Source organism: Sitophilus oryzae, unplaced genomic scaffold (genome assembly GCF_002938485.1).
Source record: "Sitophilus oryzae breed Bouriz unplaced genomic scaffold, Soryzae_2.0 scaffold_684_pilon_pilon, whole genome shotgun sequence".
Taxonomy (NCBI): domain Eukaryota; kingdom Metazoa; phylum Arthropoda; class Insecta; order Coleoptera; family Curculionidae; genus Sitophilus; species Sitophilus oryzae.
In genome coordinates this window covers 254,759-268,965 of record NW_022147289.1, presented here as the reverse complement: position 1 = coordinate 268,965, position 14,207 = coordinate 254,759, and positions in this window count along the sequence as shown.

The window sequence follows — 14,207 nt, the reverse complement described above, 5'->3', positions numbered from 1 at the left end:
CGTTCGCGGCGTGGAACGTCCGCACTCTACTGGACAAGATAAATTCAAATCGACCAGAGAGAAGAACAGCACTGGTCTCACAGGAACTCCACCGATTAAATATAGATGTTGCCGCTCTAAGCGAAACACGCTTTGCAGATGAAGGTAGTCTCACTGAGGAGCATTACACCTTCTTTTGGAAAGGTCATCCCGCAACACAGGAGAATTCATGGTGTAGGCATTGCGATCAAAAAACGAAATCGCCACCAAGTTAACAGTAGTACCTATTGGTGTCTCCGAACGTCTTATGACCCTAAGGTACCCCATATCCAGACAAAACTTATGTCAACATCATTGGTGCCTTACGCTCCCACCCCTTGACGCTAAATTGAAGATAAGGATAAATTTTACCAAGCTTTACAAAATGCCCTTCAACGAATTCCAAAGCACGAACGAATCATCTTGTTAGGTGACTTTAATGCCCGTGTAGGCAAACAACAGGAAATATGGCCTGACGTATTGGGAAAACATGGAATGGGAAACGCAAAGTAGCAATGGTGAACGCTTATTAACAACATGCGCAGAGTATAATCTTTGCATCACCAATACGTGGTTCATGTTGAAGGACAAGTTTAAAGGTACCTGGAAACATCCTAGATCAGACCACTGGCATCAATTGGACCACATAAATCGTTCGAAGGACGCATCTAAAAGATGTTAGGCTCACAAAGCTAGAGTAGATGCCAGATGCGGCACTGACCACCGACTTTTTAATTTCAAAATGAAAATCCAGTTAAAACCCAAACATCCACGCTGTAAAAAGCAAAACCAACATGACCAGATTGAACGTAATAATGGGGTCTAGAAAAACAACAATACCGCTGACGCCCTCCGGGAAGCCATCAAAGAATCACTCTCCACCGATAACTTCAATCTCAGTTATTGGAAGCTGAACAAGGCTGGACACAATTAAGGGATGCGATTCATAAAACCAGCGAAGCAGTACTGGGAGAAAGTCGAACAAAAAGAAACAACCAGACTGGTTTGACGAAAATCAACCGCATATACAGGCTTTGTTGGAACAAAAGCATAGAGCATATCAAGCCGTCACTGCAAATCCACATAATCCAAGACTGGTAGACAACTTTAAAGCAGCCAACAACACGCTTCGAAGAGGAACTGCGCCAGAGTAAAGGATAACTGGTGGTCACAAAAGCAGCGAATCAGATTCAAGAGTACGCCACGCATCACGATTATCGTAAATTCTTCGAGGGCTGTAAAAGAAGTACCATCGGCCCAACTAAGAATTAAGCTGCCCAATCATTGGCTCAAAATGGCGAACTTCTAAAAGAGGAAGAACAAATAAGAAATCGCTGGAAAGAACATTACAGCCATATCCTTAACCAAGAAACAACCCCAATATGGAAGCATTTCAACACAATACCTCAGTATAACAGCCTCGATGTATTAGGACATCCCAATAACAGAACAAGAAATAAAGACCTCCATAAAACAGCTTAAAAACAACAAATCAGCTGGCTGTGACGATATTCCGGCGGAAATCTATAAGTGCAAGTAAAGAACTTATTGGTCATCTTAAGGCTCTCTTTGATGTCGTATGGGAAAGCGGAAAGGTACCTCAGGATTTTCGCAATGCGAATATGAGTGAATATATTTAAGAACAAAGGAAGTGCATCGAGACTGCGGAAATTACCGGGGAATTTCTGCTATTGGCTATCGGCGGAAAAAATTCTTGCAAAAATAATGTCAAACCGCCTGCACTCCACACATAGAAAAAAATTTTCCTGAATCGCAAACGGGTTTTCGTACCAACCGCGGCACTGTCGATTCCATATTTTTCCATCAAATCCGTCAACTACAGGAAAAGTAAAAGAGCAGCAGTCTAAACTTTTATGTTGCATTCATCCGATCTAACAAAAGCCTCTGGACTCTGTGAACAGAGATGCGCTTTAGGCCAATTATGGAAAAGTTCGAATTACCCCAACAAATTTCTTACAGTGTGTAAAGCCTCCATAACAACAACAAGTCAAAGAGTGTCACATCATGGATCACTGAGCGACCTATCTCTGACAAATACAGGAGTTAGGCAGGGATGTGTCTTAGCGCCTCTCTATTCAACATATTCATGGCAGCGCTCTCCATTATAGTGGACAGCAAACTGCAGGAGAGAGGGATTGGGCGTTAGATACAGATATGACGGCGGTCTGTTCAACATAAAAAGACTCAGGGCAAAAACACGTACAAAATTTATCACAGAACTTCAATACGCTGACGACTGCGCTCTAGTTGCAAAAACACGGTACAACAATTACAAGAAATGTTGAACACATATACCTGGGCATACGAGGCTTTGGGCCTTAAGCTGAACATCGAAACTAAAATCATGTGCACCCCGGGAAGATCACAACAATGCTATAAAAATCGCAGGAAGAACTATTCGAATATGTGGCGGAATTCAATTACCCTTTGGCAGTTTGATTTCGGAAAAGTGAAAATATTGACTCTGAAATTCAGCACAGGATTAGTAGTAGCCTCAAGAGCATTCTTGGAAATTAAAAGACAGGGTTTCTCTACAATCATGGACTTGAGTACAAAAACAAAAACTTGCAGTATACCCGAGTAATTATAATCCCCACCATGATATATGGGGGAGCGAAACCTTGCGTGCCTTACCGCCGACACATGAACGCATTGAACAAGTTGCAAATAGAGACACCTTTAGACAACTCTTAAGAGTCCGGTGGTTCCAACCATGTCTCAAACGTAATCGGTCCTGAAAAATCTAACTGCGAGAGTATTGAAGTCATGGTCACAAAATCCCGCTTAAGATGTATTGGTCACGTATGCAGAATGCAAGAAAACCGCATACCAAAATATCTGCTTTACGGTGAGCTTGTGGACGGTAAGAGGAGGCCGGGTGGACAACTGAAAAGATACAAGGACATTTTCCACGAAAATTTAAAGGGAATTAACATGCAGAATGAGGGAAAAAGCAGCTCACAATAGAACTCAATGGAGAAGGGTTTGTAAACTCCAGTTAACAGCGGCGACAAAAAGTAGAGAGGCAACAAAGCAATGTGAGATTTTGAATGTCCGGAGTGCGGTAGGCAGATAACATCACGTATCGGGCTTTTCAGTCACAGAAAAGCTCATGAAAGAAAAAACGCCTTGTGACCATTTTCTTTATGTGTGTCGAATACTCACAAGCGAGTAACGGCTGTGTAAGCTTATTCACAAACCTGAAACATCTACATATAAAAAAGAAGCACAGGTCACTAATTATAATAAACTTCACCCTTTGGAATTACTTCCAATAATTATAATAAACTTCACCCTTGGAATTACTTCTATCACAATTACAATACATTCATCTGCATTGGCATTTTCTACTTTTTGATGGGAAACAATAAAATTCCCAACATTTTTTAAATGATGTAACAATTCCTCTTGTGGTTACTTTTCCATATATATCCTCATCTCTGTCCTCATGTGAAATCAGAGGCAATGAACATGAAAATTATATGTTTATGGTAAACATAAACATCGCAAACTAAAAACCTAATAAACAATTTTATAGATGATTTTATAGGTACCGAATATAGAAATAAATTTAGTATTCTTACCTATTATGGTCCAAAGTCCAAATCCATGTTAATAGATAATTATTATTTTTAAATATATTTTTTTGGAACTGCTGGTTTTAGTAATTATTAAATTAAACGAACTAAAAAGTCTTAAAAATAAACAATTCTTAACCATAACCCCAAAAAATGCAGATCTCCTGTCAACTTTCTTTATTTTTTATTTATTCCTCATTTTCCTAGTGACGTCACAGGTGGTATGCGCGAACTGAACGAAATTGGAGCCGCTATCGATCATACCTTGTATTCTTTGTACCATGGAGGTAAATTGTGTCCAATAAACTAATTTTGTTTTTAAAAATATATAGACTACGGAATATACACGTCCTACGGAATATACACGTCTATGGAATATATACGTCCACGGAATATTGGTAACCTCTGCAGATAGATAATATATAATTATACTTTTCATAATTTGACTTCAAAATGTTCATGAATATATTCTCAACATACCTTCCATAGATATTAATTATGTTTTCTTTATATCAAACGGTATTATATTTTCCCATAAAATACTGCAATATAAACTGAGATTTTATCTCGAGAATATTGAGCAATATAAATCCAGAATTTAATATTGATTCCAATAAACTAACGGCAAACACCAGCGATATCTCCAGCTAATAAACAAAGCTAAAGGCGAGGGAAAAAGGCCAGAACAAAAGGCTTAGATATCAATCTGAGAATTTCAATGGGCGAATGAAAGAAATCTAATTCCGGAGAGTACTATAACGGAATATCGGAGAGGGCCGAGGTTCGAGCGGCGCTGCCAAATCAAACATCGGGGCAGTTTCGAATATTTACTTTGCGCGATGTCGAAGATGGAATAAAGAATTTCCAGTCGCCGTCGTTTCTCCTAGTTTGTGCGAGACGAGAGAAGTCCTGAATTATTAATATCGGCGTTCTATTAAAATGCGCCCGTGTGTATATGCTCGAATTGGTTGTTAATTTTTAAAGCTTTCGCGTTACGACTTTTTGAAAATTTGGGTTTATTTACTGAAATGCACAGACTAGGGTTTCTGGATCTGAAGCCGTTTGTCGGAACCGGAAAATAACAATACACAATATACAGGGTGGTCCGAACTGTATTCCGGAAACTTCGGCAGCATGTTGGAGCATGATAAAAATAAATTAAAAAATTCGTATAAATGTATGTCCTGAAATGCTTAGTTTTGGAGATATAGGGTGTAGAAGTTTCATTTTTATTTCGATTTTTTTCAAATAATTTCTGAAGTAACGTCAATATTTGAATGAAAATTGGTGTCTGGGTTTTTTTTGACATGAGAAATTTGATTTTCATGTCAATATGACTCCTACCAGTAGAGGGCGCCACCTACATATTTTTGAACTGGTTTGAAGAGTAATAACTTTTCGTCCGTACCTGTATATAACTACTTAGTAAAAAATATACTTTTACGACGTTTTTTACGTGAAAAAGGTCTCTTGGTAAAAATCGCTACGTGTAATGGTTTTCGAGACATTTGGAATCGAAATTATCAATACCTGTCATCATTGACATAAATTAAACATATTTACTAAATAGTTATTAGACTGAAATCATAAATTTGAACCAAAAGTTCAACAGAAACTGTTTTATCATCATTTTTTGCAGAAAAATTATGATTAATTGAAAAAAAAATAAAAATTTCTCAAATCTATTATTTCAGTGAAATAACTATCTGTATAAGTCTATAATATATAATATATAAGTCTAATAACTATATATAAGTCACAGAGATATGCATTTTTTCGCTCGGTAGTTTTATACAGGTACAGACAAAAAAATATTACGCTTCACAACAGTTAAGACACATGTAGGTGGCGCCCTCTACTAGTAGGAGTCATATTGAAACCAAAATCAAATTTCTCATGTCAAAAAACTCCCAGACACCAATTTTCATCCAAATATTGACGTTACTTCAGAAATTATATAAAAAAAATCGAAATAAAAATGAAACTTCTACACCCTGTATCTCTAAAAGTAAGAATTTTAGGACATACATTTATACGAACTTTTTTACTTATTTTTATCTGCCAAAGTTTCCGGAATACAGTTCGGACCACCCTGTATACACCTTACAATTCCATACATACGAGGCGTTTCGGAAAAAAAATAAGGATAGGAAAACAATATAACATACGAACATCTTTCAAAACACAAAATACACTTAGATCCATTTCATCACATACTAAACCAATGAATACAGAACAACAAACAAAAAATGTAACATACCAAATACCATGTGAATGCGATAAATTTTACATTGGTGAAACATCTAGACCCTTAAATCTTAGAATTAAAGAACATAAAGATAATTTAAGAAAGGGAGATTTTCACAAATCTAAGATTTGTCAGCATTGATGGAACACAGGGTACAGAATAAATTTTAATAACGCCAAAATTATAATGAATGTAGCGATAGCCTCTAAAAGAAAAATAAAAGAGGTTTTTTAATACAATCTAATAAAAATAAATGTATTGCTCGTGCATCTGTAGATGTTAGTAATGTATGGCAATCGCTTCTTTGATTTTAAAGAACAGAACATAAATAAACATAACATACGTAAAATTTAAAAATAATCATACAGAAAGTTTGGGGCTTTTTGGTTTCACCTTTTTAAGTAATTTGTTATCAGGTAGTAATTGTTAATTTTAAAGTTTACCTTGATATAATGTCATTTTAACGGAACGTCAAAGGTTTTTTGTAGACGTATCTGTTTTAAAAAACTAAAGTGTTCTCGAATAGTTGAATTTAAATATTTTAAATAGTTTTTTTGTTCTTTGTATTTTTTTTGCTTCCGACGACGGAAAGAGATAAACCTTCCGAAACCTTATTAAGCATTTTTTTCATTGTTAGGCAAATTTTTATAACCGTAAACATAACTTCTGACAAGCAGTGTCCGTTTAAGTTTAACGCAGAAGTGTTTACAAAAAATAACTATTTTATTTTGTAGATTTTCTTGCAGTGCAGTGACGAAATACCCATAAAGGATTTTTTTGGAGAGTGTCAATGAACTTTCGCATGTAACAAAAAATATTTTTTTAATTACTGTTTAACCAAACCAAAAAACCGGAAATTTTTATTTTGAGTCCTGTTTCTTTGATGTCTCAAAAGAACCGGGAATTCCCGGAACTTTCGGTACCGGGATTTCCCGGTCCTGAACCCTAGCACAGATTAGCTTTTACAAACATAATATTGTCGCGACCCTGGTTTATACAGGGTAGTCCGGTTAGGATAGGTTAGGTTAGAAACGTTGTCCGAACTGTATTCCGGAAACTTGAGCAGCATATTGTGCATATAAAAATAAGTAGAAAAGTTCGTATAAATGTATGTCCTAAAATGCTTGGTTTCGGAGATACATGGTGTAGAAATTTCATTTTTATTTCGATTTTTTCCAAATAATTTCTGAAGTAACGTCAATATTTGCATCAAAATTAGTATTTTTTAATGGTTTGTAGAGTAATAACTTTTCGTCCGTACCTGTATAAAACTACTGAGTAAAAAATATGCATTTACGACGTTTTTTTACGTAAAAAAGATCTCTTGGTAAGAATCGCTACAAGTAACGGTTCTCGAGATATTTGGAATCGAAATTATCAATACCCTGTCATGTCATCATGACATAATTTATGATTGATTTAAAAAAATAAAAATTTCCAAAATTTATTATTTCAGTGAAATAACTATCTACACAACGTGTTTAGTTTTGTCAATAATGTCGGTGATGCCAATCAGTTTTGTCTGCGTCGGTGAAGATATTTAGGATGCAGAAGACAGATGCTATTCGCGTATTAAGTGGTGCTGGTTTTCGTGACCATTGCAAACCACTTTTCGTAAAATTGAAAATACATACATTAATATCTTTATATATTCTTCAGCAGCTGTTGGAGATACATAAAAATGAATCTTCTTTTACCCATAATTCGGACATTCATAACTATGGCACAAGATTAACAAGTTCAATAAGATCAAATAAATTTAGATTGTGTAAATCAGATAAGAACTCTCTGAATGTAAAACTTTACAACGTATTACCACCTCCAGTAAAAAATCTAAACAATAAAAAATTTAAAATTGTTATTAAAAAGTTCCTCTCGGAGCATGCGCTTTATAGTATGGATGAATATTTTGAGACCGTAAAATCCACTAACAGCATTTCCACACTAATGTAAATAGTTGTGATTGTTTGTATTTAAAATATGTATTTGTATGTTTATACATTTTAATCTGGTTATGTGTGTTCTATTTGTTTCTTTGTGTTTTTCTTTACTCTAATGTAATTTCCTCTTGACTTGCTACAATTGTAACGTTTATGTACAAAAAGTAGTCAATAAAGATTATTTATTTATTTATTTATTTATAATGGCATGTATTATTGACTATTTCCATTCTAAATATCTTGAGAGCGGTTGCTAGTAGCGATTTTTGCCAAGAGACATTTTTTATGTAAAAAATCACGGAAATTTATATCTTTTCACCCAGTAGTTTTATACAGGTACGGACGAAAAGTTATTACTCTACAAAAACAGTTAAAACACACTTAGATGGCGCCCCCCACATATAGAAGTCATATTAACATCAAAATCAAACGTTGACGTTACTTCAGATATTATTTGGGAAAAATCGAAATAAAAATGAAAATTCTACACCCTGCATCTCCGAAACTAACCATTTTAGGACATACTAAAATAATACTAAGCATTTTATAAGAACTTAATTTATTTTTATAAAATCTTTGAAGCCAGTCGATAAACATTTATCCTTAGACATCAAAAATAAAGAAAACACCCATAAAACATCCCTTATTCATCCCCATTCCACTGAAATCAATAAAACTAGACCGAGATCAGTCACCCCTTGTATATTTTTCTCCCCCCTTTTTAGCCAAACAACTCGATTCCATATCGCCAGGCCATAAAGATGTAACGATTCCGAACGGAGAGGCGCCAGTCGGTCTGGCGCCACTTTCAGCATCCGAACCGATAGTTTTTGTCAGTCTAGGCGCCTTTCCAACTCCGGTCCCCCCTTGCTTGGCCCACTCTACCACCGCATCCCCCAACTCGTTCTCAGTGGTCCAGGCGATAGAACGTCAGCCAATGAACCGCCGTTGTGGCGCTTGCTGTAGTCGTGGTGTTGGAGAAAAAGTTTTGTGCACTGGGCAACTTGATAAACTGTTTTGAATTAAGTCGGGTTAGGATATCGTTTAGATAAAGCTGTCAAGAGCACGGATTATGGGAGTCGATGAGTCCGTTATGAGAATAGTTAACAGTATTTGTGGGTTGTGTTGGAGGAAAGAATATATTGGGAAGGCTGTTGTTGTAATGTTCTTTTATATCCCGCAAATGGCCAATTTTCGGCAGGAAACAGACGCAAATTTGTCGATTTTTTAAAAGATAGCACCATATACAGGGTGAGTCTTAAATAAGTGCAAATATTTTCAGAGCTGGTAAATCTCAATAAAAGAAATATATTTTCACTTTACCGTTTTTTCAAATAAATCTAAAATAACCAAGATTTTACTTTGAGTATTTTACTTTGAAAATTTCCAAAAAAAATAATTTTTTGCTAAAATTTTGAGAACCACTGGATCTTTTATGGAATTTCTTTGTTGTAAATTTAATATACCGGGTGCGTCTCAAAAGTGGCTCACCCCTATAACTTTTTTATTTTTTGAGATAAAAAATCGAGATTTGGTATATTAATATGTGACATAAATTAGGATTGATTGACGTATTCAGTTGTTTTCTGTCACTTCCTGTTTCACCGGAAATGACTACAACTTTTGATTTTTAAATGGTACCCTCGGTATTTTGTTACTTTATTCGATAGAAAATGAGACTCTGAATAGAATGACATATCATATGTCAACTTTTGACATTTTCCAATATGATTTCTTTGAAATTGTAACATGGGGTTCATAACGACAACTTGACTCGAAATACTAAGTGTGTGGTACCAAATTATTCGTAAAAAAATACTTTTTCCAAATATGGTAATGAGCCACCCTCGTTCCATTTGAAAAAATTGAGATATGATTAAAAATACGACTTGAGCTTTTTTTAACCTGCCAGGACAAGGCAAGAATAATATTAGACTATCAAATCTATTTTTCCAAGTCTCCTTGACTAAAAATTAGTGTTTTTAACACAGCCATGGCACTCTAGATTGAAATTTAAAATTCAAATTTGCTTTAAGCAAAAATGTCAAAAGTTGACATATGATATGTCACTCTATTTAGAATGTCATTTATTATTGAATAAACTATAAAAATACCGAGGGTGCCATTTAAAAATTAAAAGTTGTAATAATTTCCGGTGAAACAGGAAGTGACAGAAAAGAATTGAATACGTCAATCAATCCTAATTTATGTCATATACTACCAAACCTCATTTTTTTCAGAGGGTGGTAAAAAACCTTTTATAGGCGAGTGGTGTTCGTTCCCATCACCATCTCGAGCGAGACGATCATAGAGACGAACCCCAAACAGTATGGGAGTCGGATTGTTACCCACTAAAAAAATTCAAACCTCCGAGGAGTCAGCTCCTCCTCTCCCTTTACCCGGAACCGCCGCTTGGCATTACTTCGGGTACATACGTTATTTTATCTATGTTATTTTTTTATCAATAATTCTATCCTATTTATTTTTAGGATACTTCCGCATTTGTTGCCTTTTTATCTTTTCCTTTCTCTATTATTATTTCTTTCATAAATGCCCCATCTTTCCCCATTTTAGATGGAAACCATAGTTGGCCATGACTTCTTAAAAAGTGCAATTTTTTAAGCTTTTCAGCAATATAAGCTACAATATGTTTTTTTTCAAAAAATTTAGCCAATTCTTATCTTTCTTGATTAATTTCACTTAGTTGGCATTGTGTTCTTATTTTGTTATGATTTATAACTTATAAAAAGACAAAATATATTATTAAAGGGCTCTTAACAATTTACATTACACAAACTAAAGCTTAAAAAAATTATATCACTACATACACTTTAAGTTATTTTAGAACATGTTCAAAAACGAAATTATGCTGGGAATAACCAAAAGAGACCGTAAAAGAATAGAGTGGGCACGACAAAAGCCAGGCAGAACACCTGGCAAGAACAAATGGACCACAAAAATTACAGCATGGTACCCACGAGGAACTGAGAGACCTAGAAAAAGACCGAACCTGAGATGGGACCATGATATTAGGAAATTAGCAGGGATAACTTGGGCCCGGATAGCCAACAATAGAAAACAATACATAACAATAAACTATAAAAAGAGTATATAATGGAGGCTACACTACAATTGGAAATAGTTGAATAAGCTGAAGATGATGATGATAATGGCTGGTTTATAATTGATATAGCTAGTTCTACCTTTATAGATAGCTTTTTAATGCCAAAGTTGGTAGCAAACAAGATGAAGCGGAAACTTCAGTCAGCTATCATGGATTGGGAAGCCGAAACGAAAGAGGTGATACACTGATAGATTTCGCACACCACAACAAATTATATATAATTAACACCTTCTTCAAGAAAAGAAACAGCAAAAAGTGGACATGAACCAGTCCAGATAGCAAAACCAAAAACGCAATAGATTTCATAATCAGCAATAGAAAAGATGTAATCAAAGACGTAAGTGTATTAAACAGATTTTCGATAGGAAGCGATCACCGCATTGTAAGAGCCGAGATAAAAATAAATATAAAGAAGGAAAGAACTAACATGATACTCAAGAAAAACCACAAGAAATGGGTAGCCCCTGAAAATAAAGATTCTTATAAGGAATGTATAGCCTCAAATCTAAATTATGAAAATACTACTACGATAGACGAAATATACGAAAACATCAAAGGGGCCACTCAAACGGCTAAAATGTTGTCCCAAAAAAGTAAAAGAACAAAAACTGAATCAAAGAACAAAAGTTTTAATGAAACAGAGAAGAGATATGGAGGACAAGAGTACACAAGAATATAGAACTTTAAACAGAGAGATATCCAAAGAAATCAGAAAGCATAGGAGGCAACAGAATACGGAAAAAATTAGGAAAGTCATAGAGAAGAATCAAAGTTTGAAGATATTGAGAAATAGTACAATGGGAAGAAAAGAAATACAAAAGATCAAGGATATGCACGGCAACATAGTAACACACAAACAGGAAATCCTACACTCTATTAAACTTTTCTATCAAGAACTTTACACATCAAAACAGCAGGGGATCAGAACCGACATCCGAAAGGTAATAAATCAGGGGTCGGAAGAAATTCCAGAAATAACCGAGGAAGAAATTATCAGTGCCCTTAGAGATATGAAAAACAATAGAGCTGCCGGCGACGATGGACTGGTAATAGAGTCAATCCAAGAAGGAGGACCAGAAATCATCAAAGCTTTAAATGTCCTATTTAATAAATGCATTGAAGAAGAAATAACCCCATCACAGTGGAACAACGCAACCATCATTATTGTACACAAGAAAGGTGACGTTACAGACCTTAAAAACTATAGGCCCATCAGCCTTCTTAGCCACGTATACAAATTATTTACTAAAATACTCACCAAGCGTTTGACAAATAAAATAGACTTTTTTCTTTCGAGCGAACAAGCAGGTTTCCGATCAGGTTACGGAACAAATGACCATCTTCTAACAGTCAAGGTCCTTATCGAGAAATGCATTGAGTATAATAGACCACTAATGCTTGTCTTCGTGGATTTCGAGAAGGCCTTCGATTCGGTAGACCAGCGGAAGCTTCTAGAGACACTAAGTGAGAGTCGCATCGATCATCGATACTCCTCAATCATAAGACATATATATGATAATGCCACGGCAAACGTCAGAATATCGACAAATCAATGCACAGATAAATTCAATATCGATCGAGGGGTAAGACAAGGCGACACACTGTCCCCTAAACTATTCGTTGCTGTGCTAGAAAGTATGCTAAAAATGATAAACTGGGATTCAACAGGAATTAACATCGATGGCAAATTGATAAATCATCTCTGTTTTGCAGATGACATTATTTTAATAACAGACAACATACAGGAGGCACAGAATATGCTGGATATGCTGAATGATGCTTCGGAAAAAGTCGGTTTGAAAATTAACTTGTCAAAGACACAATACATGACAAACCTAGTACTAAGTGGAAATTTAAACATTAATAACATACCTTTGGAACAAGTGCATATATATAAATACTTAGGGCATGAGATCGGTATTAGAAGGGATAATCAGACCCACGAAATTCTACGAAGAATAGGTTTGTCGTGGGCGGCATTTGGCAAACTAAGGCATATACTGAGATCTGATATTCCCATATGTTTAAGAAGAAAGATCTTTAACCAGTGTGTCTTGCCTGTCCTCACGTTGGAGCTGAAACGCTTACTTTGACAAAAAAGAACATACATAGAATACAGGTCATGCAACGGAAAATGGAAAGGTCTATGTTGGGAGTTACACTCAGAGATAAAATACCCAATCATACAATACGAAATCGAACAGGAGTAAGAGATGCGGTGATATCTGTCTTACATCTTAAATGGAATTGGGCAGGACATGTGGCTAGGATGACAGATGGACGGTGGACAAAGAGACTTGTGGAATGGAGACCGAGACACGAGGCCTATAGAAGCAGAGGACGACCTCCTAGTCGATGGACAGATGACATTAAGAGGGTGGCTGGAAACTGGATTCAAGTGGCACAAAATAGAAGGAAATGGCTAGAGTTAAGGGAGGCTTTTGTTCAGCAGTGGACGGTATAAGCTAAATGATGATGATGATGATGACCTTTATAGAAGCCCAATATATTTATGGACATTCATCTCATTAACGAATTTTCGTATCAAAGTGTCAATATTTATCATCACCCTGTACGTGCGCGCGCAAACGACAAACTGAATTTGAATCAAATTTACAATACTATCCCTTCTGCAAGTAAACAGGTAAACAGTCAGCTGGACAGTTTACCGTGGCTACCATCTCGACCGAAGACAAACCCCGTCGGATTAGCCGCTGGTTATAGATCGATGGCCTTGAGCCGTTTGCTCGACGTGGCTGTGGCGACGCCGACGACACAGGCTGAGGCATGCTAATGCCGGGAGTGTGCAATTCAAATTAGCGGAGCGAGTTAACGACGCCTTGATTAGCACGTCTCGCACGGTGCGGTGAGCCGTGGTAATAAGATAGAGATCACGGAAGGGCGAGTTCCCAGTCCTGATGGAAAATTTAGGTTTGTAGGGGAAGATAGAAGAGGCGAAGTAAATAATATAATTAATAAATATTATTATATTATTGTAGCGAACTAGCTTGGGGGTTGTTTGCTAGAATCGCTTATACCAGTTTCTCTCTAAATGCCAAACACAGTACAGAGTATGCTGATAGGAGTAGTTACAACAACATCTTCCCCAGCTGACGGGCTGACTTCTGACTCTTCAGCTGACTAATAATTTGACTAACTACCGATTGACTATGAAGTCATAATGCGACTAACTCTGCTCAAGAGAGCTCCGGAAAAGAGACAGCATACTGTTTTTATATTCTCCATCCCTCTTGTTCATCGCTGGTTACGTCGTTCGG